This window comes from Symphalangus syndactylus, chromosome 4 (genome assembly GCF_028878055.3).
Source record: "Symphalangus syndactylus isolate Jambi chromosome 4, NHGRI_mSymSyn1-v2.1_pri, whole genome shotgun sequence".
Lineage (NCBI taxonomy): Eukaryota > Metazoa > Chordata > Mammalia > Primates > Hylobatidae > Symphalangus > Symphalangus syndactylus.
Genome location: NC_072426.2, coordinates 95669643 through 95686898, shown reverse-complemented (window position 1 = coordinate 95686898; position 17256 = coordinate 95669643). Strand labels below are relative to the sequence as shown.

Sequence of the window (17256 nt, the reverse complement as noted above, 5' to 3'; positions counted from 1 at the left end):
TTTATGACCACACATTTTCTTCTGTGGCTTGCTGTCCTTGTGCATATTTTTTGGACTTTTGCCTGTGTCGATGCTTGTGGCGGTAGTTATACATTCTCACTGCTGCATGGCCGTTTCTATTGTATCAACATACCACAATTTACTTAGCCATTCTCCTGTTGATGGTCATTTGGATTGTGTCAAGTCTTTGGCAATTACAAACAATGCTGCTGTATGTGACTCCTAATGCACACATCTATTTAATATATTTAAGAGGAAGTGCTGGGTCATGGAGTATGTGATTTTCAACTTTCCCAGCTAATGCCTGTTTTCTGAAATGCATCTGCTTCTAGACTGTCTCGTTTGCAGTTCACCTTACTCAGTAGCACTAGGGTAGTCTCTCCTAACAGGTAATACCAATTGAACTCTCTTAGTTTCATCAGGGTAAGAGTTTGGGGAAAGGGGAGGATAAAAATGGTTAGGTGTGGCCGAGTGCGGTAGCTCACGCCTGTAATCCCAGCACTTTGGGAGCCCAAGGTGGGCGGATCATAAGGTCAGGAGATCGAGACCATCCTGGCTAACATGATGAAACCCTGTCTCTACTAAAACTACAGAAAAATTAGCTGAGTGTGGTGGTGTGCGCCTGTAGTCCCAGTTACTTGGGAGGCTGAAGCAGGAGAATGGCGTGAACCCACAAGGCGGAGCTTACAGTGAGCTGAGATTGCGCCACTGCACTCCAGCCTGGGTGACAGAGTGAGACTCCATATCGAAAAAAAAAAAAAAAAAGGCCAGGCGCAGTGGCTCATGCTTGTAATCCCAGCACTTTGGGAGGCCGAGGCGGGTGGATCACGAGGTCAGGAGATCGAGACCACGATGAAACCCCGTCTCTACTAAAAATACAAAAAATTAGCCGGGTGTGGTGGTGGGCGCCTGTAGTCCCAGCTACTTGGAGAGGCTGAGGCAGGAGAATGGCGTGAACCCGGGAGGCAGAGCTTGCAGTAAGCCGAGATTGCGCCACTGCACTCCAGCCTGGGAGACAGAGCGAGACTCCATCTCAAAAAAAAAAAAAAAAAAAAAAAAAAGGTCAGGTATGGTGGCTCACACACTAGCACTCTGGGAGGGAGGCTAAGGAAGGAGGATCACCTGAGTCCAGGAATTAGAGGCTGTAGTGAGCTATGATCATACCCCTGTATGCCAGCCTGGGCAAGAGACTGAGTCCCTATCTCAAAAAAAAAAAAAGAGGAGAAGAAAAATGGTGTATAGAGACCACCGATGGGAGTAAGCCCAAGGTTTATTGGCTACTGTGATAGACAGTTAAAATTATTTTATTCTGGCTGGGTGCGGTGGCTTATGCCTGTAATCCTGCACTTTAGGAGGCTGAGGTGGGCAGATCACCTAAGGTCAAGAGTTTGAGACAAGCCTGACCAACATTGCAAAATCCTGTCTCTACAAAAATACAAAAATTAGCCAGGCGTGGTGGCGGGCGCCTGTAATCCCAGCTACTAGGGAGACTGAGGCAGGAGAATCACTTGACCTAGGAGGCAAAGATTGCAGTAAGCCAAGGTCACGCCACTGCACTTCAGCCTGGGCGACAGAGCAAGACTCTGTCTCAAAAAAACAAAAACAAACAAAACAAAACCCCAAAATAAAAAATTATTTTTTTCTGTGAGTAACAGAAATCCCCAAATAACAGCAGATTAAACAAAACAGAAATACATTTCCCTCCCACATAAATGAAGATCTGAATTCAGCTATCCAGATTGACAGTGCTCCACGAGGTAGCTTCCTTTGCTCTTGTTCCACTGTCTCTGCAAATGGCTTGAGCTGCTTGAGCTCCAGCCATCACATCTATATCCTACCCAACAAGAAGTAGGAAAGACAAAAAGAAATTTTTGTCCCTTTCCTTTGAATGCACTTTCAGAAAGTCACACAGGCACTGCATATATTCCAGTGGCCAGAGCTTAATCTCACAGAAAGAAAGATCTGCAAGTGATACTGGGAAATGTAGTCCTTGTTCTTGCTGGCTGTGTGCCCAGCTAAAAGCTGGGAGTTTCATGATTAAGGAAGAAGGGAGAATGGATTTGCAGGACAATGAACAATCTCTGCTATGGATATCCTTGCTCAGGAAAGCACTTCTGGGTAGGTCTGCCTAATGCCCTCACCACACACACTTACAGATACATATCTCACAAGTCGAAATGGAGAGTAAAATAGGTATTTAGCAATGCCACGTCTTTATTTATTTTATTTTATGTTATTTTATTTTTTGAGACAGAGTTTTGCTCTTGTTGCCCAGGCTGGAGTGTAATGGCGCGTTCTCCGCTCATTGCAACCTCTGCTTCCCAGTTCAAGCAATTCTCCTGCTTCAGCCTCCCAAGTAGCTGGAATTACAGGCATGTGTCACCATGCCCAGATAATTTTGTATTTTTGGTAGAGACAGGGTTTCACCAGGTTGGCCAGGCTGGTCTCAAACTCCTGACCTCAGGTGATCCGCCCACCTCAGCCTCCCAAAGTGCTAGGATTACAGGCGTGAGCCACCTTGCCTGTCAATGCCGTGTTTTTAAATATTACTAGATATACTCTCTGTTCATCTAGGAAACTGTGGTGCCCATATGGTGAGTATAATTAGTTATTTTAGGCAAATATTCTGCTGGATCATATGGCAACTTTTTTTTTTTTTTTGAGATGGAGTCTTACTCTGTTGCCCAGGGTGGAGAGAAGTGGTGCCATCTCGGTTCACTGCAACCTCCTCCTCCTGGGTTCAAGCAATTCACCTGCATCAGCCTCCTGAGTAGCTGGGACTACAGGCACTCACTACTATACTTGGCTAATTTTTTTTTTTTTTTGAGAAGGAGTCTCGCTCTTTCACTCAGGCTGGAGTGCAGTGGTGCGATCTCGGCTCACTGCAGGCTCCACCCCCTGGGGTTCACGCCATTCTCCTGCCTCAGCCTCCCGCGTAGCTGGGACTACAGGCGCCTGCCACCTTGCCCGGCTAATTTTTTGTATTTTTAGTAGAGACGGGGTTTCACCGTGTTAGCCAGGATGGTCTCGATCTCCTGACCTCGTGATCCACCCGCCTCGGCCTCCCAAAGTGCTGGGATTATAGGCGTGAGCCACCGTGCCCGGCGCTAATTTTTGTATTTTTAGTAGAGACGGGGTTTCACCATGTTGGCCAGGCTGGTCTTGAACTCCTGAACTCAGGTGATCCACCAGCCTCGGCCTCCCAAAGTGCTGGGATTACAGGTGTGAGCCACTGTGCCCGGCCTGGATCATATAGTAATTTTATGTTTTATTTATTTATGAGACAAGGTCTCATTCTGTCATCCAGGCTGGAGTGCAGTAATGTGATCATAGTTCACTGCAACCTTGAACTCCTGGGCTCAAGGTATGCTTCTACCTCTGCCTCCCAAAGCGCTGAGATTACAGGCATGAGCCACCACATTCAGCTTATGCTGAATTTTTTTTTTTTTTTTTTTTTGGAGACAGGGTCTCGCTCTGTTATCCAGGCTGGAGTGCAGTGGTGTGATCACAGCTCACTGCAGCCTCAACCTGGCTCAAGTGATCCTCCTGCCTTAGTTTCTCAAGTAGCTGGCACCACAGGTGCACACCACAATCCCCAGCTAATTAAATTTTTTTTTGTAGAGATGGGGACCTCTCTGTGTTGCCCAAGCTGGTCTTGAACTCCTTACCTCAAGTGATCCTCTTGCTTTGGCCTCCCAAAGTGCTGAGACTATAGGTGTGAGCCACCATGCCTGGTCTATGCTTAATTTTCTGAGGGACTGCCATACTGTTTTCCACAGCAGATGCGTGATTGTACATTTCCACCCAGAGTGCACAAAAATTTCAGTTTCTCGGCCGGGCGCAGTGGCTCACGCCTGTAATCCCAACACTTTGGGAGGCTGAGGCGGGCAGATCACGAGGTCAGGAGATCGAGACCATCCTGGCTAACACAGTGAAACCCCGTCTCTACTAAAAATACAAAAAAACTAGCTGGGCGTGGTGGTGGGCACCTGTAGTCCCAGCTACTAGGGCGGCTGAGGCAGGAGAATGGCATGAACCCGGGAGGCAGAGCTTGCAGTGAGCCGAGATCACGCCACTGCACTCCAGCCTGGGTGACAAAGCGAGACTCTGTCTCAAAAAAAAAAAAAAAATTTCAGTTTCTCCATATCCTTGCTAAGGCTGGTTATTTTCCGGTTTTTATTTATGTTTAAAATATGTATTTATTTACTTACAGAGACAGAGTCTTGCTCTGTTGCCCAGGCTGGAGTGCAGTGCAGTGGCATGATCATAGCTTACTACAGGATTGAACTCCTGGGCTCAAGGATCTTACTATCTCAGCCTCCCCAGTAGCTGGGACTATAGGCATGTGTGACCATGCCTGGCTAATTTTTAAATTTTATGTAGAGACAGGTTCTGGCTATGTTGTCCAGGCTGGTCTCCAACTCCTGGCCTCAAATGACCCTCCCAGTTTGGTCTCCCAAAGTGCTGAGATTACAGGTGCGAGCCACTGTGCCCAGCCTATTTTTAAATATATTTTTAAATTTTTCATTGTAACCATCTCTTTTTTTTTTTTTTTTTTTTTTTTGAGACAGGGCCTCATTTTGTCCCGCAGGCTGGAATGCAGTGGCACAATCTCGGCTCACTACAGCCTCTACCTCCCGATTCAAGCAACCCTCCTGCCTCAGTGCCCCCAAGTAGCTGGGACTACAGGTGCATGGCACCACGCCTGCCTAATTTTAAATATTTTTTTGTAGAGGCGGGGTTTAGCCATGTTGCCCACGCTGGTCTTGAACTCCTGAGCTCAAGCAATCCTCCCCCCTTGGCCTCCCAAATTGCTGGGATTACAGGCATGAGCCACCGCGCCCAGCCAGATAGTAGCCATCTTAATGGAGTGAGATGGCTTACTTTTAAAAATTATTTCTAAACTGAACCCAGACCCTGGCATATTAGAGGTGGTTACAGAGTGAACGTATTTGACGAACAGTCGAGGTAATTTTGTTTTCCAGGGTTTGTTCCATGAATAAACAATCTCTGAGAGGCTGGTATCTTGTCCAAGGTCAAGAACCTGAATTTGAATTGTCTGACTGAAAGGCAGCATGTTCTCTACGAAGCAGTGGTCCCCCCTACATGCTTGCTTTCCCCTGCCAGGCCCCCAAAGCCCACTGCCCTCTGTCCTCGAGGTGAGCAGCTTCTTTCAAGGGAGAGGCCGCTCCTGCAGTAGTCACCTCTCTACCTGGTTCCACCCTATGCAAGGCAAACAAACCCAGAAGAAAGAAACCCATTGCCATGCAAAATCCAGTGATCCCAAACCCAACCAGCCCACCAGGGATGTTCTGGGAGTCTGGGCTGGGGACAGGAGCACAGACAGCCCTAGCCAGCCTTCCCCCCACCACACTCAGTGCCTGGCGGGGCAGAGCGAGTCACATTTCAGCCTCACTCACAGGCCAGCTTGAAATGCGGCCCAGCCGCCACTGCCTCCTGAGAACTCCTCCGGATGCCTGAAGGCTTATGCAGGGCTGAGTCACTTCCTCACCTTAATTCTCCCCTAATACCTTCCCTTTCTCTGCCGCTTTACTCCTGGCACCACTGTCTGGGTGTGGAATGTCTGGGGAAGCTGTGCAGGTGGGTTGGCTGAGCTGTCTGCCCAGATACCACAAACATGGCTGGGGAGAGAGGATGCAGGGGTAAAAGTAAAGATAGATTTGTCTGCTGGCTCTTAAATGCGTCCTAAACCCCTCAGTCAGTTTGATCTTCGCAAACATGAGCACAGGTCAGTATCTCTAAGCTTGAGTCCTGAGGGGCTGGTGGAGGATGGAGCAGAGAATGGATGAAGAGGAACAGGAAGTGAGGAGAGAGTGATGGCTGCTTTGGCTTTTAGAAACTTCCATCCCACATTACTTTCCCTAGGGAAGCTCCCACCTCCCATCCCTGGGAGAACAGACTGCATCCTGGAAGGTCAAGTTCCAGGTCATGTTAAATATGATGGTTTCCTGGATGAGTCTAAGGACGTATCATTAATATCTTCGGCCTATTTCCGGAAGTCCTGCTGTTCCTCTTACCTACATATATGCTCTCCTTCCCTGTGTACAACTTAACTTTCCTTTTCAGGTTTCGGATGCTTTGTCTGTACATTGCTTTGTGTGTTTGCTTGCCTCAGCTTGTATGTTTGGAGATAGAAATTGGGTCAAAGTTTTAATTTTTATTTAAGTTATTCATTTATATAGTTTAAAAAGTCAAAGGATGGTGCAAGACTCATGAAAAAGAGCCCTCTCCCTTCCCCTTAGCAGAGATAATCACCTTCAATTTTTTTTTTTTTTTTTGGAGACAGAGTGTCGCTCTGTTGCCCAGGCTGGAGTGCAATGACGTGATCTCGGCTCACTGCAACTCCACCTCCCGGATTCGAGAGATTCTCCTCCTGCCTCGGCCTCCCGAGTAGCTGGGACTACAGGCGTATGCCACCATACCTGGCTAATTTTTGTATTTTTAGTAGAGATGGAGTTTCTCCATGTTGGCCAGGCTAGTCTTGAACTCCTGACCTCAAGTGATCCATCCACCTCGTCCTCCCAAAGTGCTGGGATTACAGGTGTGAGCCAGCATGCCTGGCCATCTTCAATTTTTATAGCTCATTCTTTTGACATTTGTCTCCATTTCCCTCAATAATATTATTTTATTACTACATCATGATTTTTCAGTTTTAGGCACTATTTATTGTCTTCCATACTCGAACAACTCATGAGCCCTTCCTGGCCTCCATCTTTCCACTATAGTCATACAATAATTTGGTTAGAGCAATAGCCAGTGTTTACATTAATACCACCATGTAAACACTATTACCACGTGATGGACTATGCACAATTTTTTATTTTCCCCAGAGCTAATAATTATCTCCACCCCCCCTTCGTTTACTTAGTTTCCTATGTGTTTAATGCCAAGCTCTTTCAGTTGTTATAATCTTCCCTTAATACTTTCAGCTGATATTCTATATCAATTTTATTTTCTTGAAGAAATCTCTCTTAGACATGGCTGGGCATGGTGGCTCGTGCCTGTAATACCAGCACTTTGGGAGGACAACATGGGCAGATCGCCTGAGGTCAGGAGTTTGAGACCAGCCTGGCCAGCATGGTAAAACCCCATCTCTACTAAAAATACAAAAAATCATCTGGGCGTGGTGGCAGGTGCCTGTAATCCCAGCTACTCGGGAGGCTGAGGCAGGAGAATTGCTTGAACCCGGGAGGCAGAGGTTGCAGTGAGCCGGGATCGCAACATTATACTCCAGCCTGGATGACAAGAGCAAAACTCCATCTCAAAAAAAAGAAAAGAAGAAATCTCTCTTAGACATTTCTGACCTTATCTGGTCTAGGCTGGTTGTCCTATAGGACTGTTGCATTGTTGTCATCTTGCAGTCTCTTTTTACCAACATCCTGGGGGATTCTTTTTATCTATCACATGTCAGATTCCTGTTTCCCCTTGTCTTTTTCTTGGTTTACTACCTTATCATCCAGGAGCCTCCTGGTATATAAACATTTTTTTCTGAACCTTAAATGACTCAAATGTCTTTTTCTGTCTTCAACCTTGATTGATAGTTTGGTTCTGTAGTCCCAGCTACTCGGGAGGCTGAGGCAGGAGAATGGCGTGAACCAGGTGGGCAGAGCTTGCAGTGAGCCAAGACTGCGCCACTGCACTCCAGCCTGGGTGACAGAGCAAGACTCCATCTCAAAAAAAAAAAAAAAAAAAGATAGTTTGTCTTGGCCGGGTGCGGTGGCTCATGCCTGTAATCCCAGCACTTTGGGAGGCCGAGGCGGGCGGATCACGAGGTCAGGAGATCGAGACCATCCTGGCTAACATGGTGAAACCCCGTCTCTACTAAAAATACAAAAAAAAATTAGCCGGGCGAGGTGGCGGGCACCTGTAGTCCCAGCTACGCGGGAGGCTGAGGCAGGAGAATGGCGTGAACCCTGGGGGGGCGGAGCCTGCAGTGAGCTGAGATCGCACCACTGCACTCCAGCCTGGGTGAAAGAGCGAGACTCCGTCTCAAAAAAAAAAAAAAAAAAAAGATAGTTTGGTTAGGTATAAAATTTTAAGTTGAATGGCTGGGTTCCATGGCTCACACCTATAATCCCAGAACTTTGGGAGCAGAAGGTGGGTGGATCACTTGAGGTCAGGAGTTTAAGACTTGGTGAAACCCTGTCTCTACTAAAAATACAAAAAATTAGCCAGGTCTGGTGGCTCATGCCTATAATCCCAGCTACATGGGAGACTGAGGCAGGAGACTTGCTTGAAGTCAGAAGATGGAGGTTGCAGTGAGCTGAGATCGTGCCACTACACTCCAGCCTGGGCAACAGAGTGAGACTTTGTCTCAAAAAAAAAAGAATTACATTGGAGATGATTTTCCTTTGGAAGTTTGAAAGCATTGCTTGCTCGTCTTCTAACTTCCAGTGCATCTATTGAGACATTCAAGCCACTCTAATTCCTGACCTGCTCCCCTTTCCCTTTGGAAACTTGCGGGATCTTCTCTTTGTCTTCGGTGTTCTGAATTATAATGATTTGTCTTGATGTTGGTCTCTTTTCATCCATTGGACCAAGAACATCTTGGGCCCTTTTAAACTGGAAATGTATGTCTCCGTTTTTGAAAATTTCCTTTGGGTATTTTATTTTATTTTATTGAGATGGAGTCTTGCTCTGTCGCCCAGGCTGGAGTGCAGTGGTGCGATCTTGGCTTACTGCAACCTCCACCTCCCAGGTTCAACTGATTCTCCTGCCTCAGCCTCCTGAGGAGCTGGGATTACAGGTGCCTGTCACCACACCTGGCTAATTTTTTGTATTTTTAGTACAGACGAGGTTTCACTATGTTGGCCAGGCTGGTCTCAAACTCCTGACCTTGTGATCCACCCACCTCGGCCTCCCAAACTGCTGGAATTACAGATGTGAGCCACTGTGCCCAGCCTGGGTGTTTCTTTGATCATTTCCTCCACTCCTTTTTCTCTGTTGTTTTCTTGTTTATTTTTTTAATGGAATTCCTATTATTCAGAAAGTGGAATTCCTGTATTAGGCCTCTAATTTTCTTATCTATTCTCTCCTATTTTCTGTGACTATACTTTTGTAAGATTTCCTCAATTTTATATTCCAATCCTTCTACTGAGTTTTTGATTTCTCACATTATACTTTTAAGTTTAAAGAGCTCCTTTTTGTCCTTTGAATGTTCCCCTAAACAAAAAAAACAATAGTGGCCAGGCATGGTGGCTTATACCTGTAATTCCAGCACTTTGGGAGGCTGAGGTGGAGGACTGAGATCAGGAGTTCAAAACCAGCCTGGGCAGCAAAGTGAGACCCCGTCTCTATAAAAAAAATAAAAAAATTAGCTGAGTGTGATGGCATGTGCCTGTAGCCCCAGCTACATGGGAGGCTGAAGCAGGAGGGTTGCTTGATTCCAGGAGGTCAAGGCTGCAGTAAGCCATATTCGCACCACTGTACTCCAGTCTAGGTGACAGAGTGAGACGCTGTCTCAAAAACAAACAAAAACAACCAAAACCCCAACAGTATTGTGTTTTTGTCTCAGGTTTATATATTTGCATATGGAATGTCTATATAAATTATGTTCTTGCTGGGCATAGTGGTTCGCACCTGCAGTGCCAGTTCCTGGGGACGCTGGGGCAGGAAGATCACTTGAGCCCAGGAGTTCTGGGCTGTAGCATGCTATGCCGATTGGGTACTAAGTTCGGCATCGATATGATGACCTCCCGGGAGCGATGACCACCAGGTTGCCTAAGGAGGGGTGAACTGGCCCAGATCAGAAAAGGAGCAGGTTGGCAGTTTAAATTGCATTGCATTGAAGAAATAGGTGGTGGGATCTTGCTGGGTGTTTGATTAGCCCTTTCTCTGTCTTGCTTGTTTGAGCTTCAGCAGAATTCAAAACGACTGGCAATAAGGCTGGGAAGGACTCTGGAAAAAACGACAAAGGCGGTTTCCCACTCGCAGAGAGCCGGCCTGCAGTTCCCAGTGGGACATATTCATCGACACCTGAGATCTAGGACGACCAGTCACGGGCATGTGGGTGCAACTGCCGCAGTGCATAGCATAGCCATCCCGGAGTAACTCACCATAGAGCTACCTGCTCTGGCAGCAAAGGCATCAAAAGACTTCAAGGTAAAGCATATTACCCTTCGTCACTTGCAACTTGCTGTTTGTGGAGATGAAGAATTGGATTCTGTCATCAAGGCTACAATTGCTGGTGGTGGTGTCATTCCACACACTCACAGATCTCTGATGGGGAAGAAAGGACAACAGCAGGCTGTCTAAAGGCTGCCTGGATTCCTTATTATCTCGAGACTCTAAGTACTCTACCAGCTGTCCAGCGTGGTGATTCCAGTGGGCTGTATCTCTGTGAAAAACACAATTTCATCTTTTTTTTTTAGACGGAGTTTTGCTCTTGTTGCCCAGGCTGGAGTGCAATGGCGTGATCTTGGCTCACTGCAACCATCTCCTGGGTTGAAGCGATTCTCATGGCTCAGCCTCCTAAGTATCTGGGTTTACAGGCGCCCACCACCATGCCCGGCTAACTTTTGTATTTTTTGTGGAGATGGGTTTCATCATGTTGGCCAGGCTGGCCTCGAACTCCTGACCTCAGGTGATCTGCCTGCCTTGGCCTCCCAAAATGCTGGGATTACAGGCGTAAGCCACCGCCCCCAGAGGTGATACAAAATTGCTTAGATACAATTTTGTCTTTTTGTAATTGTATCTAAGCAAGTTGGAAGTTTAATTACCTTTCCAACCAACCAATTTCTGCATTCTAGTCTTAACCATATTTATGTGTTACTATGGCTTCAAAAAAGCTATTGATTCCAAAGTAGTGGGTTTTGACTGAGTTTTTTAAAAACTGGATTTTTGGCCGGGCGCGGTGGCTCACGCTTGTAATCCCAGCACTTTGGGAGGCCCAGGCGGGCGGATCATGAGGTCAGGAGATCGAGACCACGGTGAAACCTGGTCTCTACTAAAAATACAAAAAAATTAGCCGGGCGTGTTTGCAGGCGCCTGTAGTCCCAGCTACTCGGAGAGGCTGAGGCAGGAGAATGGTGTGAACTCGGGAGGCGGAGCTTGCAGCGAGCCGAGATCGCGCCACTGCACTCCAGCCTGGGTGACAGAGCAAGACTCCGTCTCAAAAAAAACAAAACAAAACAAAAAAAACTGGATTTTAACAGTGATGCAGAAGTTATAGTAACAAACATTTGGTTTTGTACAGGCATTATTTCCACTCTGGTGCATAAGCTCAATACAGGTCATATCCCAAACTAAAAAAAAAAAAAAAGAAACAGAGCAGGTCAAAACTCCCATGCTGATCAGTTGATCAGTAGTGGGATTATGCCTATGAATAACCACTGCACTCCAGTCTGGGCAACATAGCAAGACTCTGTCTCAGAAAGAGGGAAGAATATCCATATAAGTATTATGTCTGTCTTTGACAGTATTGTGTTCTTGTTTCAGAAATGCATGTTTGTGTTTGTTTGTTTGTTTGTTTGAGACGGAGTCTCGCTCTGTTGCCCAGGCTGGAGTGCAGTGGTGCGATCTCTGCTCATTGCAACCTTCGCCTCCCAGGTTCAAGAGCTTCTCCTGCCTTGGCCTCCCATGTAGCTGGGACTACAGGTGCCCGCCACCATGCCCAGCTAATTTTTGTATTTTTAGTAGAGGCAGGGTTTCACCATGTTGGCCAGGCTAGTCTCGAACTCCTGACCTCAAATGATCCACCCACCTCGGCCTTCCAAATTGCTGAGATCACAGGCGTGAGCCACCGTGCCCAGCCTGATGCATATTTTTAAGATCTCGCTAAGAAATAATAATGATAGGGTTTTTGCCATATTTTTAAAAGTTCTCTTTTCCCTGCGTAAAATAGTTTTCTCCAAGTAGGTTTTTCCATTTATTTTCATCTCTGCCTTTCATGTTAGAGACTTTGGTCAGACATCTGATGACTGTTGGTTATCTGAGTAGGGGCACTAAAAAGCTGATTGAAAAGTCTGAGCACATGGGGAGAACTTTTTGACTATGAACTTCATTGCAGGGTGATCTGGCTGAGCCATTCATTGTTATCAGTATCTTTAGGTCTTTTTTTTTTTTTTTTTAGCTAGTCAGATTCTCCAAAATACACTCTTCCACTGATCGCCTGGAGTTACGAAGCCCTGGGAGCTCAGTGAATGAAGAAGGCTGGGGTTTCACACTACAGCTATAAATGTTTGCTTAATCCCCTGCTTGAAGTACAGATCCCTCTTACTAGCTGAGTCCAGCATCCTCTAGAGACCATGCAGTTTACTTTCTTCCAGGAATAAACTTTATTTATTTATTTATTTATTTATTTAGAGATGGAATCTCGCTCTATCACCCAGGCTGGAGTACAGTGGAATGATCTCGGCTGACTGCAACTTCCGCCTCCCGGGTTCAAGAGATTCTTGTGCTTCAGCTTCCTGAGTAGCTGGGACTACAGGCACATGCCACCGTGCCGGACTCATTTTAGTATTTTTTGTAGAGATAGAGTTTCTCCATGTTAGCCAGGCTGGTCTCGAACTCCTGTTCTCAAGTGATTCGCCCGCCTCAGACTCCCAAAGTGCTGGGATTACAGGTGTGAGCCACCATGCCCAGCCATCTCCTGGGAATAAACTTTAGTCTCCCACCAATTTTCTGGATGGCAGGATATGGGGAGGGCATTTGGGGTATATAATTTCTTGAATTTTCAAACAGTTCTCTTGTTCTTAAGCCCCACCTTCACTTCTAATTCTGGTGCCAATTCCTGAGCCTTTTGGAAATTCCACAGAATAAATCTTGTTGCTTTTAGCTTCTTCTCTTATTCAGTTTAGGACTCAACTCTCTTGGATCTGCTAAATTAGTTGCCACTCATTCATTTGTTTTCCAGCTTCCAAGAGGGCACAGTTGTCTCCATTCCCATTGCTAACTCATGGCCCACTCACGTGTGTATGATCTTTCTAGGATCTCAAGTGAAAACCTCAGGTCTTCGCCAAGTCTCTCTACTCTGGCTGGGGCCAAACTCCAACTCTCCTAGCCCTGAAAAGCCTCTGAAACTTCAACTCAGTGTTTAGCTGCAGAGGCTATTCTCTACTCCATCTGCCAGTCTTGCCCTGTGTATGGGAGTTTAGGAGTCAGCGAAGCCTCAAGAAGGAGAATTTTAAAATAATCAACTTCCGGCTGGGTGCGGTGGCTCATGCCTGTAATCTCAGCACTTTGGAAGACTGAAGCAGGTGGATCAATTGAGGCCAGGAGTTCGAGACCAGCCTGACCAACATGGTGAAAACCCTCTCTCTACAAAAATACAAAAATTAGCCAGGCGTATTGGTCTGCGCCTGTAATCCCAGTTACTTGGGAGGCTGAGGCAGGAGAATCACTTGAACCCAGGAGGCAGAGGTTGCAGTGAGCCGATAGTATGCCACTGCACTCCAGCCTGGGCGACAGAGTGAGATTCTGACTCAAAAAAATAAAATAATCAACTTTGGCTAGGTGTGGAAGCTCATGTTTGTAATCCCAGCACTTTGGGAGGCTGAGGATGGAGGATCATTTGAGCCCAGGAGTTTGAGACCAGCCTGGGCAACATAGTGAGACTGCATTTCTATTAAAAAATTAACAAATTAGTGGGGCTTGGTGATGCATACCTGTAGTCCCAGCTACCCAGGATGCGGAGGTGGGAGGATTGCATGAGTCTGGGAGGTCAAGGTTGCAGTGAGATGTGATCGCACCGCTATTTTCCGGCCTGGGCAATAGAGGGAGACCCCAACTCAATAAACAAAATAAAATTCAATAACTTTATTGATTTAAAATACAGTACGTTGGGATTTAAGATGAGCAATGCCAATCTCATCGTGTTTTAGCCTATTGTAACTATCGCTGCCTTAGTAAAATTACTAGGAAATGGTCTAGGGCAATTTTTTTTTAATGTTCATTCAGAGTGTTGGTGATGATGGGTGGGCTTGACAAGGCATTCTTCAAAAATAAAAACCGACCAGGTGTGGTGGCTCACACCTGTAATCCCAGCACTTTGGGAGGTTGAGGCAGGAGGATCACTTGAGCCCAGGAATTTGAGACCAGTCTGGGCAACACTGGGAGAACCCATCTCCACAAAAATTAAAAAATTAGCTGGCCATGGTGGTTTGCACCTGTAGTCCCAGCTTCTCAGAAGGCTGAGGTGGGAGGATCCCTTGAGCCCCAGGGGACAAGTCTGCAGTGAGCTGTGATCGCTCCACTGTGCTCCAGCCTGGGTGACAGAGCGAAATCCTGTTTCAAAATAAATAAATACAAAATGCAATTAACATATTGATATACTTACAATACAACTCACTCAAGAGCACAGTTTAATGGCTTTTGATGAATGTAAACACATGTGTAACCATCACCACAATCAAAATATAGAATATTTTTATCCCTCAAAAAGCTTCCTTGTGTCCTCAAGAAGGATTTTTATGCAGAATTTTTGGGTTTCTGCTCTGTGTCTCCTTCCTCGCTCCGAAATCCCTGTTGCCTCAGCAGCCTTGCACTCTCATCTGTTTTCCCCAGCTGGTAACACTGCTAGTCTCTCCTTGGACACTGTTTCCCATAGTCAAGAAAATGTCTTCAGCGTGAAAGTGGGGGTAAACTCTCTTAGTGACCATAGCCCTGTACTGTTGATGTTGCATATCTGCAAAGAGTTGTTTACTATATTTTGTCCGGGCTTTATATTCATTCACAGCAGAGGCCAGGGAAAGATAAATATGATACCCACTACTCCATCAGACACCTCCATCAGACCTAGAACCAGAGGCCTTAAAATACCTTTTTTTTTTTGAAAGGGAGTTTTGCTCTGTCGATCACGCTGGAATGCAGTGGTGCAATCTTGACTCACTGAAACCTCCACCTCCCAGGTTCAAGCTATCCTCCTGCCTCAGCCTCCCCAGTAGCTAGGACTGCAGGTGCACGCCACCACGCCCAGCTAATTTTTGTATTTTTTTAGTAGAGACAGGGTTTCACCATGTTGACCAGGCTGGTTTCAAACTCCTGACCTCAAATGAAGTACCCAAAGTGCTGGGATTACAGGCATGAGCCACCTCGCCTGGCCTAAAATATATTTTTAAATACACATTTTTCACATTTTCTTGACATGCTGGCTAAAACAGGGAACATGCAGAAAACACATCACCAAAGTCTCTTCCTTATGGCAATCAGGAGAGCCCTTGTATTTGGAGCTCTCCTGGTGTCTTGAAGATAATCCAAAGCGAATGAATCTAGCGGGGCTGTATTCTGCCACTCACTCATTAGGTAGCCTCTGGCCACTCCTGGGGGGTGAGTGGTGGTGGGATGTTGTGATTGTCAAACCAACCACCTGGGAGGCCCTGTGGGGTGTGATTTTTATTTATTTATTTTTTGAGACCAAGTTTTGCTCTGTCACCCAGGCTAGAGTGCAGTGGCGCGATCTCGGCTCACTGCAACCTCCACTTCCCAAGTTCAAGCGATTCTCCTGCCTCGGCCTCCCAAGTAGCTGGGATTACAAGCGACCGCCACCACGCCCGGCTAATTTTTGTATTTTTAGTAGAGACGGGGTTTCACCATATTGGGCAGGCTGGTCTTGAACTCCTGACCTTGTGATCACCTGCCTCGGCCTCCCAAAGTGCTGGGATTACAGGCGTGAGCCACTACACCCGGCCAGGGTGTGATTTTAGAGTCAGATGGAGCAGGGTTTGCATTTTGGCTCTGACATTTACTGTGTGCCTGGGGAAAGTGATGGAATCACTCTGGGCTTGGTTTTCTTATTTACAAAACAGAGAGAGTGATACCAATCTTGGAGGATCATTAGAAGAGCTAATGATGTAGCATATCATATGCTCAGCTGAGTGCCTTCTAAGTAGCAACATCCAACACGTGGTGGCCACTGATAGCTCTATTTATGGACAGGAAGATGCTTTGTACCCTGTTAAGTAGTTCATAAACTTGGCGGTCAGCATCTTTTGGACAGCCCAGCATCTAAATCCCCCTTCCTCCACTGTGTGAAGGCCTCTCCTTGCTTCTTGTTCCCCAGGACAGGAATGATAAATATTCACTGTCCCCGTTCTTGCTCTGTGGTGGTCAGTGTGGCTCACTGGATGCTCCTGCTAAGGAAAATGGGAGAATGTTATTTGGGCAGTGGGGGCAGAGGCAGCATCGGGTCCCTTGGCATGGAACCCAGTGTCCTAACCAGACCATGCCTTGGGTGGGATCCAGCTGGACTCTGCTGCCAGTAACCCTTGGTTTTTGCTCGTTTTCTCATCCTGGGTTTCCAGCCTTCCTGATGATTCTGTGAGCTGCCTGATATGTTTCCAAAAACATGACAAAACAAAGCTTTTCCACTTCATTAACCAGATTTGGTTTCTATTTCTTGTTACCAGGAACTCTGATTAATACACTTGGTGCCCAAAACAATGCAAGTTATTAAAAACAGGGCAATGAGGTCTGACACACCTGTGGGACTGAGAACGCTAAGTGAACACACTTTTTCTCCTGGTTGCTCTCTTAGCCTTAAGGACAGGCAACTCATGAAAAAAGAAAAATAGCCAAGAAAATTTGAACCTCAGGAGTAAACAAAGAAGTAAAAATTAAAATAGATAGGGCCAGACATGGTGGCTCATGTCTGTAATCCCAGCAGTTTGGGAGGTTGAGGCGGGCAGATCACTTGAGCCCAAGAATTCAACACCAGCCTGGGCAACATGGCAAAACCCGTCTCTACTAAAAATTCAAAAATTAGCCAGGCATGGTGGCACATGCCTGTAGTCCCAGCTACTTAGGAGGCTGAGGTAGGAGAATGGCTTGAGCCCCGGAGGTGGAGGATGGTGGTGAGCTGAGATTGCATCACTGCACTCCAGCCTGGGTGACAGAGCAAGGCCTTCTCTCAAAATAAATTAATAAATAAAGAAAATAAAATAGATAACATTTTCTTTTGTCAAATTGATAAATGCCCATGCATAGATATATACGTGTGCATATAATGAAGTGATAATAGCTGGTGTTGGCACAGGAGCAAGTGTCCCACAAGGCGACAGAAAGAGTGCACAGCCTGGGCCAGTCCCAAGGAAGTCCAGCAGAGTGATGGAAACTTACTATTTGAGAAACACTTTAAAGACGGCTTACTGTTGTCTGAGCCATTTTTCTTTTTTGCAGATGGAGTCTCTCTGTGTTGCCGAGGCTGGAGTGTAGTGGCACAATCTCAACTGACTGCAACTTCCGCCTCCTGGGTTCAAGTGATTTTCCTGCCTCAGTAGCTGGGATTACAGGCACCCGCCA

The 17256-nt window shown here is 46.4% G+C and overlaps 1 pseudogene; it reads left to right on the top strand.

Annotated features, from left to right (window-relative positions):
- The first annotated feature begins 5739 nt into the window (after nucleotides 1-5739).
- LOC129480138 (histone H2A.Z-like) lies at nucleotides 5740-10328 on the top strand (annotated as a pseudogene).
- Nucleotides 10329-17256: the final 6928 nt, after the last annotated feature.